A 24550-nucleotide genomic window follows, 5' to 3' on the forward strand; every position below is an offset into this window, starting at 1 on the left:
GAAAACATACACTTGAAAAAAATCATCTTTCTATTACTTATCAGTCTGTTTAAAGCTTTAATACCAGATTTAAATTATAAACTGACCTAGTAGTAATCAGAGTCATTACCTAAAGAAAGAATCTAACATTTTATTCTGGAAATACATTGATATTTCTGTAAATACTTTGTGTTTGGTTAAAGTTTTCTGTTACTTTTTTTTTTTTAAATGACTATCCATTTTCTATTTCTTTTTATTTGATTTTGATATTTTTTGTTTTCTTACTTGTGAGTGTCTCATTTTAACTTCACCAACATGAAATCAGCAGGGAGAAAAAAAGTCTAATTTTAAAATTAATGCATCACTCTCTATAGAATAGTCATAAATTGTATACAGTTAAATCAGTTAATTCAAGATTTCACTTTGATAATTTTGTGAAATAACCATTTGTGGCAGTGTGGTTGGTTGAATTATATTTTGCTAGGTATCACTTTGATGCCATTTTTAAATAGGCCTTTCCCTTATGAAACTGGAGCCCTTTGTATTTTGGTCAGAAGTTTACATATATCTAATAAGTTTTATTATAATTCCTAAGCTAGTATTTGTTTGACTATTAACATGAAAAGATGATCCTGCTGAGGTTAACCACATGCTTAACTTCCTCTCAAGGCATTTAGACTCTATTCATCAGTGGGAAAGTGGAGTAAGGCAATGCCATCTTCCTGGCTATGCATCATCCAGCTAAAGGAAAGTAGTTTGATCAAGTCCCAAATTATACCTAAGATTACAAAAAGATGTTAATGTTTAGTTCTTCGTCCCTGGTGATATGCATTCTAGGCACTCCTTCGAAGCCCAGGTCACTCTGTGGAATATGAAGATGGCCCAGGCAGTTGATACCGGCATTCATCTCCCAGCCCTCCACAAAGCCCATCTGGCTTGCTGGAATATGCCAGATCTGACGGTGATGAAGCAAGAGGGAAGATGGCTAGAGCTCAGGTGGAGGAGAACTAAGAATGACTCACACCTGCTCATTAGTGCTCATTATTGAGTGACTCCTCAGCAGTGCAAGCAGCAAAGAGATGTTATATTGCCCCCAGCATCATGTCCTCACATGTCCTTGAGCTCCTCTGAGTGGCTTGGGACCTTATACAATCTTGTCCAAAAAGATATTCTATCAAACCCTCAAAAACATGCTGTGATGAATTTGCACTACACTTGAAGATAAAGTCACTCAGATTCATTACAAGTTTGACAGCACGGTTATCCCAGTGCCATCAGCAAGGTGTCCAGAGCACTGTCTTGTTCGATTTTGTTGATGAGTTTCAGCTATCACAGCCTGAAGATATGGACAAGATGCTTGACCAGGTTCTATCTACAACCTGTTTGCTGGATCCTTGCCTGTCTTGGCTAATCAAGAAATCTAAGGAAGATATGTGCACCTTGGTTCAGGAGGTTATGAACACCTCTTTGAGAGAAGGAGTGATGCCAGCTCCCCTAAAGGCAGCTGTGATTGAATCATTCCTGAAAGAGCCTAACTTGGATCTGGGTGACGTTAATAATTATAGACCAATAGCCAACATTCGCTTCCTGGGCAAGATGATCAAGCAGAGTGTGACCAGGCAGCTCCAGGAACTCTTTGATGAAACAGAATGTCTGGATCCATTTCAGCTGGGTTTGGAATAGAAGCTACCTTGGTCACTCTGTGGGATGCCCTGCACCAGGAAAGAGACAATGGGACTATGACTGATTTTCCAGGACCTCTCAGAGGCTTTTGATACCATGGACCATGGTACCCTTCTGGAGAAGTTCACTGAAGTGGGAGCTGGTGGCAGCTTTTTATAGTGGCTCCGCTCCTATCTGGCAGCCCATCTCCTGATGGAGGTGCTGAGGGATACTTGCTCTGTGCTATGGCACTTGTGCCATGGAGTCCCACAGGGCTCTATTCTCTCTCCCATGCTTTTTAACGCCTACATGACACTGCTGAGAGAGGTCATCCAGAGGTTAGAGCTGAAGTGTCATCAATATGCAGATGACACTCAGCTCTACCTCTCATTTTCATCTAACCCAGATGAAGCAGTGACTGTTCTTAATCAGTGTCTGAGTTTCGTAATGCACTGGATGATGACCAATAAGTTGAAGCTCATTCCAGATACGATGGAGATGCTGTTGGTGGGTATTCCATTCGTCCAACTGGGAAATTTGCAACCTGTCCTGGATGGGGTCATGCTCCTCCTAAAAGGACAATATTCATAGCTTGGGGGTGCTCCTGGACCCTGAGTCATTACTTGTTTCTCAGGTGGGCTCAGTAGCCAAGAGCACATTTCAGTTTAGGCTGACTTTTCAGGTAACATTACTACTTAGATGAATAGAGCCTTGCCATAGTCATCCAAGCAGTGGTAACCTCTCACCTGGGTTACTGTAATGTGCTCTGTGTGTGGCTGCCTTTGAAAACAGTCCAGACATGCCAACTAATTCTGCACAAGGTGGCACAGCTTTTGAAGAGGACATTCTAGAAAACACATCAAGCCTGTCTTTCATCAGCTCTACTGGCTGCCTGTTTTAATCTGGGTCCAATTCTAAGTGCTGAGGCCAACATACAAAGACCTAAACGGCTTACGGCCAGGATATCTGAAGGAACACTGGTCTCCATATATCCTTTCCCGATCATTAAGATCTCCAATGGAGGTCCTTCTCCAAAAGCCATCCCTAAATGAGTCAGAGAAGGGCCACTTCTGTGATCACGCTCCACTTATGGAACACCCACCCCAAGGAGGTGCACCTGGTGCTGTTGCTGCTCTCCTTTTGGAGCGAGGTAAAGGCGTTTTTACTTAACATGTGCTCCAGTAGATACTGGTTTTTTAAATATTCTCTTACTTTTATTGCTGTGTCTCCTTACTGTGACACTTAGCTGATGGTTAGATGTTGCATCCTTGTAATGGATGTTATGTTTTTATTGCTTAGTTGTTCTACTGTTTTTCCTGTTTTGTTGTTGTTCTATTACAGTTTTAATGTAAGCAACCCAGAAGGCCCTTGCAGCAGCATATAAATGCAATAAATAAATAAATGCAGACTTTCAGGATAATTTCACATGCCACAATCATGCGAAGTTCATTAAACTTGTAGTCAAATATCTATGTTCCAGTGCAGCATCAAAGCCATTGCTATTGGCTTTTACTATGCCCATTTTTAGATAGTGCTAAAGGGCTTCCTCTTATAAAAAGAGTGATTTGGAACCACCTGTGACTTTCTACAATTTTTTCCCCTTCAGAAAATATAGCAGTCACGGTAGTTGGGTGGCCTGTCCTGTTTTACTGTTACTGATCCTTGATGAAACACTTCATCTACTGGACCTGACAATCAAATTCTGGGGCCTACCTCTGACTGTCACATCTGGGGGTTCATATATGTTCTATTGTATTTGAATGTATCTTATTGTGTTGTAAGCCACCCCGAGGCTTCAGCAAGGGGCGGCATAGAAATGTAATAATGATGATGATGATGATGATGATGATGATGATGATGATGATGATGGTAACAAGGAGAAGGGCCTTTTCAGTGGAGCACCTGGCCTCCACCTGTTATGGAATGTGCTCCCCACTGAGGCCTGCCTGGTGCCAACTTTGCTATTTTTTCAGCACCGGGTAAAGATTGTCATCTGCTGCAGGGCATTCAACTGGTATACTGGGACTTGCTAGTTGCTAAACAGGTAAGAAGATTTTTCTTCAAGTTACTGTGTTTTTAATCTGTTTAAAACTTGGTTTTAAATTTTGTATCATAAGCTTCTTATGATGTTTTAATATGGTGCATTTTATACAGTATTTTTCATGTACTATTGTAAACCACCCAAAGAACTCCAGCTTTTGGGCAATACAGAAACTAAATAACTAAATAATAACTGTATAATTTTTACTGCTTCCAGTATTGTTTTGCATATTAAAGATAGTGAAGTGAAACACAATGATATACCTTTTTAAACCAGGTTTTTTCTCATGTTGCTGCATCAGATTCTGGAGGATTCCCTACTTTGCAGCACCAGCAACTGTTCAGGTGATGCCAGGATATGCAGTGTGTATGCAAAAGAGAGCGAGAACTTCCCACCTGTCCCTTTTGGATTGTCTCCAGTTCTGAATTCTTTTCACTCAGATAGAAATGTGGTATTCCTGCTGTCTCAATTGGTTCTGTTATGTAACTCATTAAAGGATGCCTCAATTTCTTTTCCCCTAGCAGTAAGAGATGAACAAAAAGCTTGCTTTCATTTAAAAGAGAAATGTGAGGGCCATCAGAACTGATGACACTTAAATATGTATCTGAGCCTCTCTCGTGTATGAAGGCTGTTGAGGCACAGCAGAAGATAATGTGATTGTATATTCCAACTAATTTAACAATGACTTCAAATATTGTGCCCTAAACACACTGTCCATTGCATGAGGAGGGACAGCAAGCATACGCTTGTTGGCCTTGTTTTCCCTGATGGCCTAATCTGGTGGAGCTAAACATCTGCAGTGGGAATCTGGCTTGTCTTGTGAAGACTCCTTCAGCAATCCAAGTCATACATTGTGTGGGAAGATATTCCACTGCAAATGTTGATCATGAAAAGTGAGGAACATGGTAGGGTCATGTCAGAAAGCATGTCCTTGTTCTTCCCCCTCAGATGGGCATTAACAGAATTAATGGAAGTGCAGAAAGTGGCTGTGTAAAGCATGATTTAGTATTTTGTATATCAACTTCCTAAAAACTGAAGAAAAGGCCCAGCCTCACATCTCTTGATTTTCATTCTCTTGTCCCCATTCTCCATAATGACTGGAGCACCTGATTTTAAAGCAGTAAAATGGCAGCCATAGGACTCTGAGGTTGATTTGGAACCACACATTCAGGAAGGAATGCTAAACTTCTCCTTCCTTTGAAGTTTCCAGTGGTCCTTTACACCCCTGTAGTTATTGTTCTACCCATGGATATCAAAATGGTTTCTCCATTTGACAGTTTCTCAAATTTTTTCCCTATCACTCTTGTCCTGATTGTCTTGCCCTACCCTAAGCTACAGTTAACTGTTACAAAATGGCAAAAAACAAAACAAAACAAAAACAAAAAAAACAGATTTTCCATGGTTATATCTAGTTTGGCCCTTGGCAAGAGATATCCCTGTGCTCGGTGATGGATTTATAAAGGAGCCAAAGCACAAGAATTATAACACCACCACTTACAGAGAAAACACTTCCTCGGACACTGTTCTAAAGTATTCTCCTGTAGTGGTCATGCAGAGCTCCTCAACATGAGAGAAGGTCAAACGGAGGAGATTTCTGTTCATACAATGATGCATGAGAAGAGTCCTTTCCCACAGTTTCTTCTATGGATGATGGGACAAGTCACTCCATGTGACTCCATTGTCCCTCTTACTCACGTTTTCATAGAGGAAAGGGGGCTAACCACTCTACTGACAGAAAGAAAACTGGAGCAAAGTCAAGACACTTGGCTGGAATGTTATGAGTAATTTAAACTATTTGCAATAAATCATAGAAGCTATCCCACAGAAAACCAACAGTGTTTCCTGGCTCAATTTGCAACCTTTCAAAGGCTGAATTCTGGTCACAGGCTGCCAGTTGCAGATCCTACAATATCGAAAGACAATGAAATTTCACAAGAAAATGACATTTTCTTTATGGTCTGTTTGTTTGTTGTTAATTAAAAGAATGAACTACTTAAGTTTGTTCAGTTTGTTCAAATGCACTTGACACTTACTTGGCACATGATGTAAATGCTCATTGTTGGTATAAGGAACAAAGATCAATTTGACAAATAGGAGAGGCTAAAATGAAGCTTATTGGGCTAACTCATGATTTTTCATAGTTGCAGAAAAACTTGTTTGGGTAAAAATAAAAATGTGACCATAACTAATAGCACTGGTATAATGAAATATATCACCTACTGAATCTCATTCTGTGAAACAAACACTGATAAGAATATTGCATAGGGAAAACAATGGAGACAGAAATAGAACAGAAACAGGAGAAAGATATATGTGCACATGGATCAAATTCAAATGTATTTGTCAAAGGAAATTAATCCAAGCCTGAGAAATGCTGTGCATTTTAGCTGAAATCATGAACACCAAAGAGGTAACCTCAGTGTTTGCACTAATTATTCTAGAAGACTTTTGTACTAATTCTTCTAGAAGTCTTTTGTACTAATTCTAATTTATAGACTTACAAGAATCCACTGAAGTTGCAAAGGAACCCAACATTTAAAATGCTGCATCTCTTAACCTCTGAAGAACATGTGATGTCATCTTATAAGGATTTATACTTTTTTTTAGTAGATGTGCCAGTGAATTTTCTTTTGAGTTGAAATTGGAGATGAATTTGGAATTTCTTGTTTGAATAAAGCATCTGAGGGAAGTTGAAGAAAGCTTAGATAAGCCTAGCATTCTCCCTTAGGGAACCACACATCCCTGCAACACAGATTGCTTATACATAAGCAAAAGAGTGTCTGTTAAATATAACAGCATAAGCATTTCTAAATTCTGAGTCTACATGGTTGGACCAGTCAATTTGTACATTTGGTCTTAGCATCGAGTACATGTGATGGATCAAACTAAGCATTCAGTTTCATTAGGAGAGTTCCTGTGTAAAGGGATCTATGGGGACATGCAGTCCAAACCCTTCTTTTGTCAATAATGCATCCACTAGCCCCATAGTCCATGTATTCAGAACACATCAAAAGGCACTCTATGTGCATAGCAAAATACATGTGTCTGACACGGTAATTAGATAGACTACAGAGAGCTTGCCATGTGCCAGCAGTTAAAGGTGGGGCTAGATTATGTAGTCCCATATCTCCTTTACAGCATAATTCAATATGTGGCAAGGTTCTCTAAATCCCTCTAAATTGTTCTCTCATTCCATAGTGGAAGAACAAGAGAATGTCCACTGCTTCCATTTTGTATCTCTTGCAGATAGTAACATAGTGGCTTCATCCCCTTCATATTTCCCGGCATAAGGAGATAGTGAAATGCATAATATTATGCTGATATGTGACACATTTATAATAAAGGTTTTTCACGAAGCTAGGGATGAAAGCATTTTGTTTAATCCATTCCATGTTTAGTTTTCAGATTGTCAGGTATCCTTTGCTCCCTCATCTCACATTGATGGGATTTGATTTCTCCTTCTTTGTTAAGATTCACAAAAACATCACTTTTGCTGGGATATATTTTTCTTTTTTCAGGTTTTTCCTAGTGCTGCACAGTGCAGACTGAAGAGAAATCAGAGATATATAAACTGTTCTTTTTGTTCTGTTGTTAAATGGCATATAGATTAGGATATTTTCTGCCAACTTTGTATGACTAAATCTGTGTACATTTCCATAAAGTTAAAACAACAACAACAAAAACTTTTTGCAAGTTTGTAGAATCCACGGAACTTGAGAGTTTCCACTCTGCTGCAGCATCCAAAAGGATGTCAAGTCTTGGTGGGTTTTTCTATTCTTTTCTTTTTTAACCTTGTTGGTTTGTTGCATTGTCAGAGCCATTGCATTTCACCATGGTAAGTTTGGTCTTTACAAAACATGATAAGAAACAGTGATTTGTTTTATTTCTTCTATACCACCATGACCTGTCATGTTGTCTGAACTCAGGATAATGGTTTCCATGGTCCTGGTATGCAGAACCACAGAGTCCCTTGGAAAGAACAACAATTGCAATTCTACTCTGGCCATCCAGCCTTTATGTACAGAACAAAGTGGAAGAAGCCAGCCACATAGACACAGAGCGATGCACCTTGTGGTTGAATTTCAGGCTCGGTGGCTGATGGGTTACCTGACAATAGTGGGGAAATTTAGCAAGAAAACTGGAAACCACAATAACATTTGAAACCACTTGATCGCCCATCAGGTTGATCATGGGGAAAAAGCACAAACCATCGTAACCATGCAGCATTGCTTGTCAGGTTGTATGAACTCAGCCCATGAGTCAACTTCACAGGATTCCAAAATAATTTCAGTCTATTTTGGATTTCTCAGGCATCACTACACATAGCCTTATTCGTTGGACTATACTGGAAGGTCGCACCAAAAATTTTACTAACACCAGTAAGTTTGGTGTTAGTCAAAGATTTCATCCCAAAATTTATCCTTTACAGTGAGAGTAGAGCCAAATTTCTCACTCCATGCAAAGATGCACCTCCGATCATATAAATGGAGAGAGGCATGGAAGTACATTTGGTAGGATGAGAGGCAAAGGATTGCTGAATTGAAGAAGCACAATTTAAATGGTGGATGATAGTAAATTCAAGGTTGATTTACAAATAGATTGATGTCCATTGTAGGGCAGGGTTTTGGTTTCTTTGTGAAATATTTACTCTGATCTTTAAAATATCATCTCTCAGTACTTCCACAATTCTATGTTACAGAATATTGTTAATATAACATCCAAACCACCCTCACTGATGCTCATAGTGACTATAGGTATAACTGTAGATAGTGATAGGCCCCTCTCCATGGCAGGATCCCACAATGTTGCAATATGCATCTGGGTGTTGGAAACAAGTGGAAGCACCCACCATAGCAGTCCTTCCATCAAAATGTTTTATTGATACCATTTTTCTTTCATTTTGCTTTCATTAATTTTTAAAAAAATGTTTATCTTTTACTATTCACTTATCCAAAATTTGTTCAGATGTGAAGTAGCATGTTTAAAATAAATTATTCATATAACTGTCCAATCTGATGCACAAAAGCAAATTCCAATTCAATCAATATAATTCCCATGTAACCTTAGCCTGAGCCTTCTTTTCAATCGTTTGTAGAAAGATATACTTTGCATCAGAAAAGGGAGAAAAGATGCTCTCCCAGCTCTTTGCATCCTGACTCCACCGTTGTTCCTTTCTTCCCAGCAGTTTTCTGGCTTAGGAAAGTGGCAATCAAGGGTAGTGTTATTTTATTTAAAGTATGTATATAGCACACTTCATCTGATGGTACCTGAACTGCTTACATAAAGTAATTTAACACTTTTTAAAATCTCAGTAAAACCACAACAAGAAATCCAGAAGAAGCCATAAAGTAGGCACTCGGCTTCATAAACCAGTTTAAAATGTCTGGGCAAATAGATTGGTAGTGAATCTGGCACTGAAAAAAATACTGCTGCTGTCACATCTCCACAAAGTGTACAACAATTTGGATGCCACAAGAGAGAAGCTTCTCTTGCTTGCTGTTACATAAAACAGCATGGGTATTCGGAAAAGAACCTTCACTGAAGGTGTTAAGGCACAGGCAGGCTAATACATGGAGAGTTAAGCACTCCCATTCTGAACCTCTTCTCCACTCAAAAACATCTCCCTCCCAATAGATAGTTTACTACAGGAAGGGAGCCACTGGGGTAATATAACACATGGGAGTAATATGTAGCTTGGCCCTAACCAAGCATAGGGTAGTACTCTTTCATCATCAAAACTAGCTTTCTCCAACCAGATGACTTCCTGATTTGTGGGACTCCATGTTGGGAGTTGCGATCCAACCTATATGGAGGGTACAAGGCTAGGGAAGTATTAGCTAGGCACTTCCCTCTCCAAAACCAAACATTACGAGGAAATAAAGTCCCCACCACCACCCCAGCCAACTGTACAATTTCAGTACGCAATTTTGTCCCTAAGCAGTAACCATTCTGTGCACATTTTCCAGCTCCTTAATCTTTCAACCATAAATTTAACGTTCTGCTCAGATTCATTTTTTTCTAGTCCACTTTCTCCCTTTTTTGTTGAGCTAGATCTTTGATTGCAATAAATTATTATTTAATGATCTTCTTTCTCAAGTCTTTTGACATTTTACAAGGATCGCAAACTAGGCATGTGCAAAAGATCACTTCACTTTGCTGACCCTTGAAATAGAAAGACCTTTTAGACTGCAACAGTCAGTAGACTGAGCATTTAGCCAGGAAAAGTAAGTGGAAGGAGGAATGAGTTCTTAGTATCTTAAAAAAGAAGATTTGATTGTCTGAATCAATGGAAAGGAACACTCCAACTGGCTATCAAGACAATTTAAAATGGCAAGGATGTATTACTAGATGGCAGAAATGTATCAAAGCATACAGTTTCTTCTCTTTACATTATGTAGTACATCCATGTGTTAGAATACATGAGGAATATTTTATCCAGGTATACTAAATTGTACTTTGAGGATGAAGGCAATGGGGGAGAATGTCAACTGTATTTAATCCCCCCCACAAAACAAACAAACAAACAAAAAACTGGGAGTGACCTTGCACAGAAAGTTTGGCAGAGGTTTGTCCATCTCCCAATCTCAAAGATGCTGATGCTTTTTGCAGCTACTTATTGGAAAGGAAGATGTACACTGTGCGTGCTCAGATAGATTGAAGCTGGCTGAAGATAATCAGTGGCAAGCTGGATACATCTTTACATGCTCAAAGATATTGTCTTTTCTGTTCTTTCAGGACTAAGTCCTTGCATCCCCATTATGTCCTGCAGCAGGAAAAACATTCTGATTAATGTCCTTGAAATATGTCATTGGAATATAAGCAACTAGGCTTCTTTTTATATCCTGTGCTAATTTGAAAAGCCACAAGCCTGAACAGGCAATTCCTAACACTGGTCAATAAATGTCAGATTAATTCAGTTACAAGGAACTATGGCCATGATCCAAAGAGATGTTTGGTTAGTTGTTTGAAAGTAAGAGTACAGTATGTGGACTCCCCTTTTCCCAACTAGCGACAGCTCAAGATGCACTACAAATAGCTTTTGTTGCTGCTGGCAGTTTCTAGCACAGCTTGTGACATGACACTGGGGCTTAAGGAAATGGAAGCAAACTGATGAAAGAGGCGGGACATCAAAAATCTATTATCCTGAGCAGATGTAAACACTTGGGTGATTACTGAATCCTCAAAGTTATAGTTTTCTAAAAGACTACTTCTCCAAGGATATATAGGTTTACCTGAAAGAAATCCCACTGCGATCAATAGGATTTACTTCCAAGTAAGCCAGTGTAGAATTATAGCTTTAGTAGTTTAAGGGGTTTTATAAATAAATACACCAGTACTGATTTATTTATTACAGTAAGTTTGGGCCATTTATCCAGATATCATAGTCATTTACCAAAAGATGTTGGTCATTAGCCAAGGTACAATCCTATGCCTGTTTAGACAGGAAAAAACAACTACACACTCTAATATTCACAAACTAGCATGGTTAGCTGTGGAATGCAGGGAATATAGGAGAGTCTTCTGTCTATAAATGCATTGGCTAGTGCCTTATATGTCCTTGAAATTTACCCATAGATATAGATGTTGTCCACTGACCAAAACATGATCCATCAGCATTAATAATCAACAACATTTTAACTATTTCTATCAAGTATATGCAAAGACTTTGGATGGTGTATGTTGAAACTTCTATTAAAAATAAAACAGTAAAAGATATGTTTAAGTATATGCTATTAATTAAGTTCTGTGGACCCATCTGACCCCCACCCCTTCCCAAAGAGCTCTGATTTTGCTTATTTTACCTATATTTGAACCTGACTGTCCAATCAAACTAACTAAAGAGTGCTGGATTATTTCCAAGATAATATACCACTCAGTAGGTTAGATCCAGTGGACTGACTGAAACAGCATTAGCACATTAGGCACAAGAGAGCCATGTGCTCAAGCTCTTCATTAACTGGTGCATGACGGCATGCCACCTTTAGTAACAGAAGTAAAAAATTGCCAGCAAGGCTACCACCGAACCTCCTTCTCCATAACAAGTGAGTTATATCCCATGATTTCAACAGGTTTATTCTAAGAATTAGGACTAGGTCTGGACTCAGCACAATGTGGAATACCTCTCTGTACAACAGCCTTCTACAATCTGGTGCACTTTAGATGTTTTGGATTTCAATTACTAATGGCCCGAGTCATCATGGCCAATAGTCAGGAATCCTGGAAGGTGTAATCCAATACATGCTAAGAACCCTTAGGAAAGAGAAGGGGGAAATAATGTATCATGCAGCAAGTGCCATTCAGTGTTCCTGTCCATCACCCATTCCTTCTTCCAGGATGTGCTATTATAACCCCTTCAGCCCACATTCCATGGATACTAACCATGTATACTCCTTCTTATTGCGTTGCTTGTAGAATTCCCTCTTAGTGCCCCACTACCCTCAAAAGTTCTTTTACTTTGACAAATCGCAAGGCTGCACCAGCCCTGCAGGAGCTGCTTGGTTCTATTTTGTCTACAGAAGGATTCACACTCACCTCTGAATATCAGAAAGAAAAAGAACAAGAGTGATGGGATAAAGTGTGTTTTTGTTTGCTTACTCGCTTTGTTTTCTGGTAACTTATTCACAGACATTTCAGACAAATGCTTTCCTGACACAGGTGGATGAGGGTGGGGGGGAGCCTTCTTGTTTGGCATCTATCTCTGGTTTCCCAGCTAATTTTGTTTATGTATTGATATTTTTAAAAGTCACTTTCCAGTGTTCTACCAAACGTTAGAAGTCCAAGGAAATGGAATCCAGGAAAGCGTTAGCAAGGTTGAAAGACTGCACTCAGTTCTAAAAGGCTTTCAATGAATTTCTTGCGTAGACAGAATGTAATCTGGGAAAGAGTTCATGGGGAGGGTAGAAAGTGCCAATGTGAGGACTAAGATAACAAGAAATGTTTAGCGTCCACTCAAATGCACCCCTTGACATCCTGCCAAGAGCAATAAATAGTGCCATTCACTTTTATGGCCAAAGTATATATTAACCATTCAAAAATGGTTGTATGATGGGAATGGAATAGCTTCGCTGCCGGGGTTATACAATATCTGACCTTCACTAGCATGAACTCCCATGAGGAGCTGAAATGCATCTTGAAGAGCAGAGCTCATAAAAGTCACTTTACCCATAAGTCCCTACAATATATACACCATTTTTATCAAAATAGAGGGTGTAAGTCACTTTGGCTGCCGTCCTATACTTGCAGTATCTTAGGCTGTTTAATTTCTGGCACAATGAGGAATCAACTTCAGAACATACATAAACAAGACAGTGATAATTCCCATTCTGGAAATGAGAGTTGCCACTTGTTTTCAGGGTTATTTTTGGAACTGCTCATTCCTGCTGTATGAGTTCTTGATTCCATGTGCGTAAGAGCACCAGAGAAGTAGCAGTAGCAGTACAGAATACTGCCCCTTACCTAGAGCAGTCATGCCTAAGATTGCACTATTTCTCAGTTACATAGTAGGAAGCAGTAAGAAGGGGAGCAGAAAGGGCAGCTGAAGAAGGAAAAAAAAAAACCTCCAGACTTAAGGAATAACTCAGCCAACACTGACTGTTTACAAGTTGGGTTCTCTGATAATCCCATTAATGACTGAGAAAACAAACTAAAGATGAAGTAAATGCATAAACGTCGAATGTGAGAGGAATGAGTGAGCATGAAGGGTATTTTCAGAAGAGGTATTCGGACATCAAATTCTTGTCAACCTTCCATGTTTGACAAGGCAAAATGCCAGCATGGTTAAATGTATTCTTATTGGTGGAGCACAATACACATGGTGAGATTTATTCAAGTCTCACCTAAGAAAACACTAGAAATGTACATATTATACACCTGTGCAAATTTATCCATGCAAATATTGTTTATGCATCACAACACTTTACTATACAGGATTGTCATATATTCCAATTTATATCAAAGTAGAAAGGTTGACTCTGCCTATTGCTTTGCTTAATAATCATACTGCTGGGACTAATCATTCCTGGGACTAGCTGAGCCTACATTTTGTTTTACTAAAGGTGACAAAAAATCGGACCTTGTGTGTAATGCTGTTTCCCACCTTCTTTGATGAAAGATGACCTAGTTATTCAAGCAGCTAAAGAAAGAAGAGAGACTTTTTGTTTTGAAGTTTCTTGGCCACAACCAAATTATGTGCTGGGCTGCTTTAATCCTGTATGAGTTTCTGGCCAGTTCCTTTTCTTTTATCCCTTGTACTTGTAGACGGATCCCCATTAAAACAAACACTAGCCCAGAACAATAAAGGTCAGCTTTGAGACATGCACAAATAAAAATGTAGGTCACTGCATGAAATACAGGAGGCTGATCCTTTGATGGAGAGGAGAGGAGAGGAGAGGAGAGGGATCTCCATTATAATCAGAGTTTTTCATTTGGCTTTTGCACCAAGCTGCAATGAAGTGTTTTACGTAAAATTCACAGAAAGGGATTTCATGGAATATAGTGCTTAGGTATTCCCACTGAAACCTCCCCGTTTTGAAGCCAAATCTATAAAAATCCATCCTACCCTCAGAAATTTAACTGGAGTAGTTATACAAGGGTAGTTCACTTTAGTACCATGATGTTTATGGTGGGCAACACTGAAACCTTTGCTGGCCTTGGGTGTTCCATACAAAATATTCACATTACCCTTTCACAGTCTCACTCTCAGTTGATTTCCACTGAGTGATGTTATTATGCATTCATGCATAAGCCCCAATATTTCATAATTAGCATTTAGGTAGGATGACCGATATGACTATTCAAAGAAGCAAAACTCTCAACTCTCAAACATCTTTGATATTAAATAGACAGATCTGATAGGCCATTTAGCACCTTCCCGTTCATTCTGTGATCATTAGTTGGCTGGGATCATCTAGCCAAAGGAAGCAACATGCAGGAAGGGGGGAGCGTGGCAAAAATAGCTACAGCCTAATGGATAAAATATGAATGTAAAAAGACAAATATTTAAAGATGCTAAACATCTTTGTTTTGCTTTAGAAAGTAATTCTCTCACAACAAAGTCAACCTTATCTCTTAAACTGGAGAATATCTGATTCAGCCAAGACACTTATAGTCCAAAGGATATGCTTACGTATCTTTGGGTTATTTAATTTGTCTATGTCACCATTATGTGTATGAAGGATAAGTCTCTGGATCAAACCCTTTGTCCCTATGAAATGGTGTGCAAAGATGCTTAGCACGCATGAATCCACTGCCCTGTATGCTTGAGGCTTTTTCATACATGAGGGTAATGATCACTGAATGGGTCGGATCATACACATCTTCATTGAATCAAACATCAAAGAGAACCTGTTTTTAGTTTGGTTCTCTTTGGTGACTAAAAATGTAATGGTATAGTAGAGTGTGCTCCAAAAGTAATGTTTTATCATCTTATTAATCAAATACCAAGAATGACATAAAGGCTTGGCAGAACTAAAGAAGCTGGGCTTCTGCAATCTGTGCTGCAAGAAATGATTCAACAAAATTGGCTGCCACAGAAGGGCAGCTTCTGAGTCCTTTTAGAAACAAAATTCTCTGTTCCTGCTGTGACAGGAATGAACATGCAAAAGTTTCCATTCATTTTCAGTTGCACTCACAACTCTGCACAAAATGGACCATGTTTCTGCATAACACACAGCTCTGCTTGAAGGAGAGCAGGCTGCTTCGTTTGCTAAGTAGAGCAAAGCTTCATGATAACAGATCATTTCCTGATATTTTCTGCAGACATGTGCTGCCCAGAGCAAAGTTATGGGGGTCAAATCAAGAAATATCTCTCCATGAAAAAAGGTACAGTCACAGTGGCACCATAATTCATACGCCTTAGTTCTAGCTGCTGTGATTTCCTTACACAAAATCACATTTGTATGAATAATACATCGATGCTTACAAGCTGCTTTTTCTGTTTGCTTGTCTGATTAGGAACATTTCCATGAAGCTTTGAGAGGTTTAATGAGGAGTCTCTACTGATGGCTGGTCACCAGGACACATACATACACTGTGCACTTAGAAACATGGGCACAAAGTGAGTCAGAAGGGGCCTCCTGGGCCATCTGGTCCGACCCCCAGCTCCAGTCAGCTCCACTCATGTAGTTCGTAACACTTACTCTGATATCATCTTCATCAGCCATTTCTTCATGATGAATTACAGAAAAGTGATGTATATATATCCCAGCAGAGTATCCCAGAAATTTTCTAGATTCTCCCAAGGCTATAGACACATTTATGACCTCAGGAAATGGAAATGGACATTGGAGCTTTCTCCCTCTGCCCAATACCTAGAGTAGAAAGCAGTCTCAGATACCTACCACTTCAGTCACGCTGCAAACCACAGAACCGTAGAGGGGGAAAATGGGTGTGTTCCAGTGGTTAGGAAATGGCTTCTTCAGGATCGCTCTTTGTCCACCTCAGGTGAACTTGATGAGCTCAGCAACTTGTCTACTGGACTTCACGTGGTGTGTGCTGTGGGAGGGATGGAAGCTGATACCGCTGTTGTTCCATTCCCACCCTGCATGGGTTTCTCAGTAAGCTTAGCAGAAATAGAACTCGGCCTTCCAAATTTGTTTTATCCTGTCATACAGATTTAAGAGCCAGATTACAGGTCTGATATTTGGATTCGTGTTATTGAATTAAACCTATATATTTCATTTGAGAAAGCAGTTTTGTTGGAAGGAAACAGCTAAGATGTATGCCTTTAAAAAGGATAAAAAATGTGGCCCTTTAAGACATGATTCAAAGAGCTGAACACTGTCAGTCTCACCGATGACAATGTGAGAATTTTAAATCTATGTCCACATTTCTTCCCTTGAAATCAATGGGATTTCAAGGTGCTTAATTTATGCAGGATAATGCTCAGTGTAGATTGGGAAGTGTCACATGAGAATTTCATCTCTACATAAATAAGTATGAATGTATGAATGAGATTGTAAAAGAAATTAAAACCATATCAGTGCTATTTTTTTATATTCAGGTAAGCCAGTGCTGTGACTAGATACTTCCTGGCACAGTTTGTAATTTTCTTGTTTGCTCAAAATGCAAATGATTAAGGAATTTAAAATAAAAGGCCTTGGGGACTTTTCATGGCATATGCCATAAAAAAAGAAGCAATCACATAAGGGTTGACACCCATTTTGGCCTTTAGAAATAACCTTTCCATTCCTGAAGCCATGAACTGACAATTATACAGAAGAATCAGAATGCACAACAGAAGGCCGCTTTACAGATCACAAATGAAACATGAAAAATTCAGATGCAGCAGCCCCGAGCTTCCATCGGCACCCATTCGTAGGCAAAATGCAGGTGCACAGATGTGTATACATGTGACAAATTCTTGCTCCTAGAGTCAAGCTGTTTTTGGCTGCAATTATAAAATAACCAGAAATGAAGTGTGTTAGTTCTTCATTTATAGGGTATTCTTACTAGAGTGCTTAATGCCTGAGGTAACGTGAAGCTATAGAGCAGTCTTTTCCAACTTGGGAGATTCCAGAAACATTAGACTGAGACTCCCATCTTCCTGATATCATATGGAGATAAAGTTACAGCATTTAGAGGTGCCATTCACTAGGGTCCTGTTCCCACACACATTTATATTGCAGGGTTTCATCCAGCTTGAGGTGGTCCAACACACATCCCACAGGCTGCATGCAGCCTCAAAGCCCTTGTTCTGTGACCCTCTTGCTACTCAGAACCCCTGTATCCCTGCCCTCCCAGTCCTGATCCCAGTCATGGCAAGGGCATGATTGCAGTGAGCTCTTCCTGAGGTTCAGGAAGGGAGCCAGTTTGGCTGGCAGCCTCGGAAGAGCTCAGACCAGTAGGCCCCATTTGGTTCCAGCTAATGAGGGCATTCTGGGTATGGCAGGGCATTCTGGGGAGATTTCATTGGCTGAAGTACAAGAGGGTCAGCATGCCAATTCCAAGAAGGAAAAAGGGGCCAGGGGGTCACATTGAAGAGTTTCTGAGTGGGAGAAAGTGATGGACCACCCCAGAGAAATGGTCATTTAAGCTTGAGCTGTGGTTGGAGAAGGACTTATCTGTGAACTCTACAGAGAAAAGCCAACTCTGAGAGCTCACATCAGTTTTCTCCCTCACTTAATGGTTAAATATATTACTTGTGTAAATTAAATAAATATATTGCAAACACATTATGGCATGGAAATGTAATTCATTGAGCAAGTCTGGGTTCTTTGTTGAAGTCCTCATATGGCCCTTGAGGTACAAAAGGTTGGACTGCCCTGATCTAGTTTGATTAGTCAACATTTATGGTATGCAGTTTCTGAGTTTCAGTAAGGGTCAAATGAAACTCCCTCATTTTTGTAGCATGTGTGATTGGCCTGTGAGGCAACACTGCTGTGCATACACAAACATGCCTGCTATCTTCATACCTTTGGCAGGTAGTCATACAACATTAGTCTGAAGGGGCACGCTCGACTCTTCCTTGCAGCCAGCAATCTTGGTAGACCCAAGATTCACCCAAACAGCCCTTCTGCCTTCTTATGCAGTCACTGCATGTGGCTGGGGTGATCTGAGGTTCACTTGTGTCCTTTGGAAAGCAGTACATCTAATGTGATATGAAGGAACCACTCCTATGATTTGATCTGTGGTGGTCCATTCAGAACTGCAAGTCACCACTTAAAGCTGTAGACACCAAGTCATAAACATCACGTGTGGTGTGAACCCAGCTTGACTACATGCAATAGTATTTAGATACAGTAAGCTTTTCTTAAAATAAGTTCCTTAAAGTGAAGAGGGGGTGGAAGAATGCAAAGTCCAGTCACAGGCTTTTCTAATATCATCCAAATCACAGGCAACGGTCACCATTTTGAGACATGTTTGGTATGAACTCATGATCACAATCTATTTCAGGATTGCCTTATCACTGGTTCACATTTTCATCACTTTGCAACCACAGTAGCTGTGGTTTGTATGTGTGATGGGATACCACAGCATACATCCCACAGAGTAAACTTTCCTGTCATTTCAAACACTTCGTTTTACATATTCAATTGTGAGTTACACCAGGCACTGAGTACACAAGTTATATGGATGCTTCATGCATGCGTGAACTACACAAAGAATTTTACAGCTTCTTTTGCATTGTACTGATACAGGGAAAATGCTTTGCATGAAGGTAGCCTCAAATTATGCTACCTTCATGCAAATTATGCTACCTTTGCCAATTATGTTTCGTTTCTCTACACTGCTTATAAACAGTAAGTTGACACTTCTGTGATTGAGCACTTGCTAAGTCATTCCAGATCTGAAATGTGGCAGGAGGAGACAAAAGAAACAAATCAGGAACTATGTTCCATCTGCCTCCATGTACTGCCTTAAGAACAGTAAACTATTCTACCTTGTTAAGGGCATAATGATAATGACAAGAAGGATATACAACAAATTCCACTGCCCAAATTCCAAAGGAATCAGGGCCATCACAAAGGCAACTGAGAGTTGATGACACAGGCATTCTCATCACCGGACTACTGAAAAGTCAAGTGGTCACAGATGAAACATCAACCGATGCATTTTGTTCTCACATTCACTCAAACACAATGTTTTCGTGAGCCATTGGAAGGTCTGCCTTCAGCCACACCGTAATTCCCTTATAACTTTCCATAGGCAGTTAGGTTGGTGAGAGACAAGGGGAACAGCCTTTATTGTGGCCCATCTTTTGCTGGCCCTCAAGAAAGTCCCTTGTAGTGATGCTATTCTGCCAGGAAGGAAGGAAGGGAATTAAGCCCTGCTTAAAAAAAAAAAGTGGGGACACGGGAGGAAAGGAAAGGAATAAAGTAGATGAATGAATGCAAGCTGTCCCCAATCGCAAAACAAGAGAGTCGGCTTTTTAGAAAGCAAAAATACGCATCCTTGGTACAATGTTCATGGATGTAGTAGAGAGATTCATTTTATTGTTGAGAGGAATGGCCATTCGGTTGATTACTGTCCCCTGAATGCCCATCGCCTACTGAAGGTCAAAAGGCAGGGAAGGTGGGATATCCCTGAAAATAAGCCTGTCACCCAACCCTAGCAAATTAACTCAGGTGCTGTACTGCCTTCCTAGGTGAGCACCCACGAGTAAAAGATGGATGAATCTGTCAATTTTACTTTCCCCCACATTTGAATTCAATAAATCTCAAGTTAATTCTATCCCATTTAGGAAGAAATTTGCAAATGTTGGTAAAGTCTTATAAAAACTTTATAAGACTTCTGAAGCAATATTCTCATCCATCTTCACTGACAAAATTCAATCAGTAAAGCTATTACCAGCCTAGAAAAGACTGTGTTGTACCTGCCTGTCATGTACTCGTTAAATGATGAGAAAACTGTCACTCTTTGGGTGGGAATTACTTTCTTGGTCATAGACACTCTATTTGCCAATGCATTAAGATTCCTTATAAAGTCAATGTGTAAGTCTTGATAGAATGTGTGTGAGTCTCTATATATGTCTATAGGCTCACAGGGCAGTGAAGAAATACTTTTCTTTGTTTGCCTGGGGGTCTATTTTGACAGGCATTTCCCCAGGAAGATATAATCTGAGCTACAGTAGAGAGAGAGAGAGAGAGAGAGAGAGAGAGAGAGAGAGAGAGAGAGAGAGAGAGAGAGTGAGTGAGTTAGGGGTGGGGTGCTTTCATTTGAAACAAACAATACTGAACCCTACTGAGCTCATTTTCTTGCCTGGACTTAGGCAAATCTTGCTGGCATTGCTAATGCAGGTACCAACAAAAGCTGTACATGTAAAAATCAAAGCAAGGACAAAACAAAAAAAAATCTACCTAATTGCTAAAGATAAGAGACTTATCAATCTTTGCAGCTATTACTTTTGCCATCCACATGTCTGTCTCTTTAACAAATCACGTTTCAATTCCAGCCCGAAATACACCTGCTGCATCTATTAGGAAGGATAAAAAGTGCCTTGCTTTCTTCACTTCCAAGTGCCGTTAGTATTTGTTCTTGCACACTCAAGCTCAAGCAGGAAAGGACTGCATTTAGTCACAAGCGGCAGCCTTTTGTGCGAAGGAATTCTCAGCAAAATATAAAGCAGTTAGCAATAATCACAATTTGTACTGCATGACTGAAGCATACATTTGCATTGTAAATGTTCACATAGATGATGCCTCCTGATAGCCAGACTCTAATAGATCTTGCTTTTTTTGCAAAGCTCAGCTGCAGAGGACTTCAGAAAATAGATACTACATCTTTGCTGTGTCTCCTATGCTTTAATTTCCTTAACAGGAAACCACATACATCAGTAACTTCATTCTCTGGAGAAGAAAAAAGCTACTTTCTGTTCGGTTTGGTTACCAGCATTAAGCACACACGCATAAGTATTTATAGACTGAAGAGTAGAATTTCTGTCTCCATCACTATGAAAAATTCCAGGACTATTACAGTTCGGAACAAAATGAGCCATCATGATTTATTAAGTGGATTGCAGGAAGGCCTTACAAAGACATGAAGGGTATAAGATAAGAGCAGCTAAAAATGTAAGACAAAATGGAACATGAAAAGTATTTCATCAGGTAATGGCAAACCGAAATTAGACAGTGTCCGTCTGAAGATGAATTAAAAACTATGACATTTCATTAATGAAGATAATCAGTGGAAATGGCTAATTCTTGAAATTTCCAGTGGTAAACAAAATGGTAGCCATAAATAAATAAGAAATGCTCTATACAGTCTCATTGTTCCCACTAGGAACCAGGTATATGTGGCAGTAGAATAAGCTTTTGTGCATGTATCCCTAGGTGCATAAGGAACCCTCCATGTATAGATAACAATAACAATGTCAGTGTGGTGACTGCCTGGGGAGCTTCCGTGCCTAAGTATGCAGAACCCTGTAAGAAAACCCAGTTAGCAATGCTCCCTATTAGCTGTCCGGTGAGAGCGCAGGAAGCAGTATGTGAAGAAGCTTGGCTATGGTCGCTATGCACAGACAGATCAGAGCCAGAAGCATCATGTTGCTTTGTCCAAAAAGTGTCAAATGTTACATTTACTGGAGACTTTTATGCACTCCAGTAGAAAGTGTCAGGAAAACCTGACATACCTCCATAAATCTCAACACTAACCAGGTGCCTTCAGGAAATGTCATTCTCCTCTTCTATCATTTAACAGTGAAGAACGATTGTCATGAGCATGAGTGTGAAAAACTATCCTTATCATTATATAAGCATTTCTGACATTTCTCAATAGTCTTCCTAAAATCTGAGCAGTAAATGTCATTATTCCCTAAGTGTCTGGCAATTACATGTGTGCAATTGTGTGTATATTTATAACATTACAGAAAAGCAGCTCAACAGTGTTGTGGTCTGATAAACCTTGGATTTCAGAGAGATACAACTAGGGACTAGGTATATGTAGCAGTAGTTGGGCTTTTGTGCATGTATGCTTAGCAGCTTTGTCAATATTTAGAATCAATATTTTAATAAAGAAACTGGCAAAACTGGGGTCATAGAATCATAGAACAGTATAGTTGGAAGGGGCCATGAAGGCCATCAGGTCCAACCCCCTGCTGCTGCAGGACACCACGTTACACCATCCCACTCAGATGACTGTCCAGTTTCATCTTGAATATCTATAGTGTGGGAGAACCCACCACCTCTCCAGGCAGCTGGTTCCACTGTTGTGTTGCTCTGACAGTGAGGAAGCTTTTCCTGATATCTAGCCTGAATTTGGGTTGTTGCAGCTTGACTTGATTATTCCATGTCCTGTGCTCTGGCATCAGCAAGAAGAGATCTTGACCTCCTTCTTTGTGACGGCCTTTCAGATACTTATAGAGGGGTATCATGTCCCCACTCAGTCTTCTCTTCTCGACAGTTAGCATGCCCAATTCTTTCAGTTTCTGCTCACAGTGTTCCAAACCCTGGATCATTTTTGTTGCCCTCCTTTGGACCCTTTCCAATTTTTCTGCATCTGTGTTAAAACTTGGTGCCCAGAACCAAGTCTGTTTCTTTTGTCAAAAATATTCATTTTCAGACATTATCCTCCCACTTTTGGAACATGCATTCCTGAAGGCTGGCAATCCTGTTTCGGTGATACTATTCCTGCCCCTTCTTCATGGCAAATCGGCACAGCCCTGAACCTGCCGCCAAGTGCGCCTTTCTGGCCTGACTCCAAGGATTCATCCTGCTCATGCCACTTGCTATATCAAGGGCAGAATGCAATGTAGCTGCAGCTCCTCCACCTTCCAAAACACTTAGTCCATTTCCAGCAGCTGAGTGATTTAGCCCCGTTCACCAGGCGGTAAGGCTGAGGCACTACTGGGATTCCTCACCCCTCAGCAGAGACTCACTCATCTGCAGCACCTGGAAAGCAACCCTCCTGACCAGAACCAAAGTTTGGAACTGCAACACGTGTGGAAAGAACCATGCAAGCTGTGAGGATGGAGGGTAAGGGGCTTCACATTCTCCTGTTGCTGTCTAGACTGTGTCTAATCCCTGGGCTAACGTTCCTCATTCGGGGGCGGGGGGGGGGGGGGGGGAGGGGGGGGGAGAGAGAGAGAGAGAGAGAGAGAGAGAGAGAGAGAGAGAGAGAGAGAGAGAGATTTCCTGCATATCACAGTCTGCCCCTCTTGCAATATATTCAGTGCTTTGCAAATTCCAGATGGAATCCAGGTGGCAGAAACAGAAACAAAAAGCAGATACATACATTTAAGAAATGTTTCAAGCTGCCTGAAAACAGTCACAAGCTCTGCGGCTGTATTGTCCATCTGATACACCTGCACATACCTAAAGGTCCTTTTCTTAGTAGACACACTTACCAAGGGGATGGTACATTCCTCTAAAGGTGCACTCCCAATAAAAAACAGAAGGGGGAAACTGCACTTTCCATTACTGTCACTGCAGACAGCCTGATTTCAGGAGAAGTTGGGCTTTGTGCATGCATACATCAACTTTATTTTCTAGCAGGCTGGGTGTGTGTTTAAGGGTGCTGAATGGTGCTAGTGTATATATGAAATTATTAGGTTGGGGTTAAGGTAGAATTCAGAATGAACTCAGGGAGGCCCAGCCTATCCAATTAATATTAACTTGGGGTCGCTGTAGTCAACCTTTCATTTGTGTTCAGTTAATAGAAATAAATCTAAATATTTAGAGAATTAAATTTCAGGCTGTTTTGAGCCATGTTTGATTGTTCATTTATTTAATTTTTAAATGCCAGAGCCTGCCAAGTAGACTGGATGCTCCAGAACTATCCAGGTCACTTCTTGGGGAAGAGGGGTCACATATTCACTAGGCTCAGCTCTAGGCCTGGATGGTGGCGCATGCAGAGGTATAATTGGATGCTATGTGTTGGGATAAATCTGAGTTGTTGGCCTGTTCAGTCTGATGAAAACTAGAAAAGCAAAACACGTACTGGTGACAAAAGAATGTTATCTCAAATAACCTGTGAGAGCCTACTTTTTTCCTGACTTAGAGTTCCACCCTTACCAAGGACTTTCTTGGAGGGCCAAACTACACATTGCATTATTAATAAAACATGTATTTGCATCTGATAGTTTTATTTACTCTCTTGCACACATGTGCAAGATGGAACCATGGTGCTTTGGAAAAAGGAAGGAAAAGTAGACATTCCTTTACCAATTTGCCCCCAAAATCATGCATCCATACATAGACATGTGCAGCAGCTTGACTCTGAAGGAGACTCGTTTCCCTTCCCTTCAAATGAATTCTCCCTCTGGAATTTCTTTAAAAATCAGGAGATGTAATACTCTTTTCTAAGTATGGAGTGGTCCTGAACTGAGTCGGGGCTTTGTCCATGTACATGCAGGGAAGGGGTGTGTGGCAGAGATTGTATGAGAGAGAGAGAGAGAGAGAGAGAGAGAGAGAGAGAGGGAGAGGGAGAGGGAGA

At 40.2% G+C, this 24550-nt stretch overlaps 1 long non-coding RNA gene across 1 annotated transcript; it reads right to left on the reverse strand.

Moving 5' to 3' along the window:
- Positions 1–1861: 1861 nt before the first annotated feature.
- On the reverse strand, positions 1862–17397 carry LOC123033664. Its single transcript, XR_006416622.1, has 3 exons — positions 17383–17397; positions 10462–10464; positions 1862–1925 (listed from the first exon to the last, which is right to left on the reverse strand). It is a non-coding gene; the product is annotated as an uncharacterized LOC123033664 (long non-coding RNA).
- Between the last annotated feature and the right edge of the window lie 7153 nt (positions 17398–24550).

The sequence above is a fragment of the Varanus komodoensis genome, unplaced genomic scaffold, assembly GCF_004798865.1.
Source record: "Varanus komodoensis strain SLA01 unplaced genomic scaffold, ASM479886v1 scaffold65, whole genome shotgun sequence".
In the NCBI taxonomy this organism is placed as follows: domain Eukaryota; kingdom Metazoa; phylum Chordata; class Lepidosauria; order Squamata; family Varanidae; genus Varanus; species Varanus komodoensis.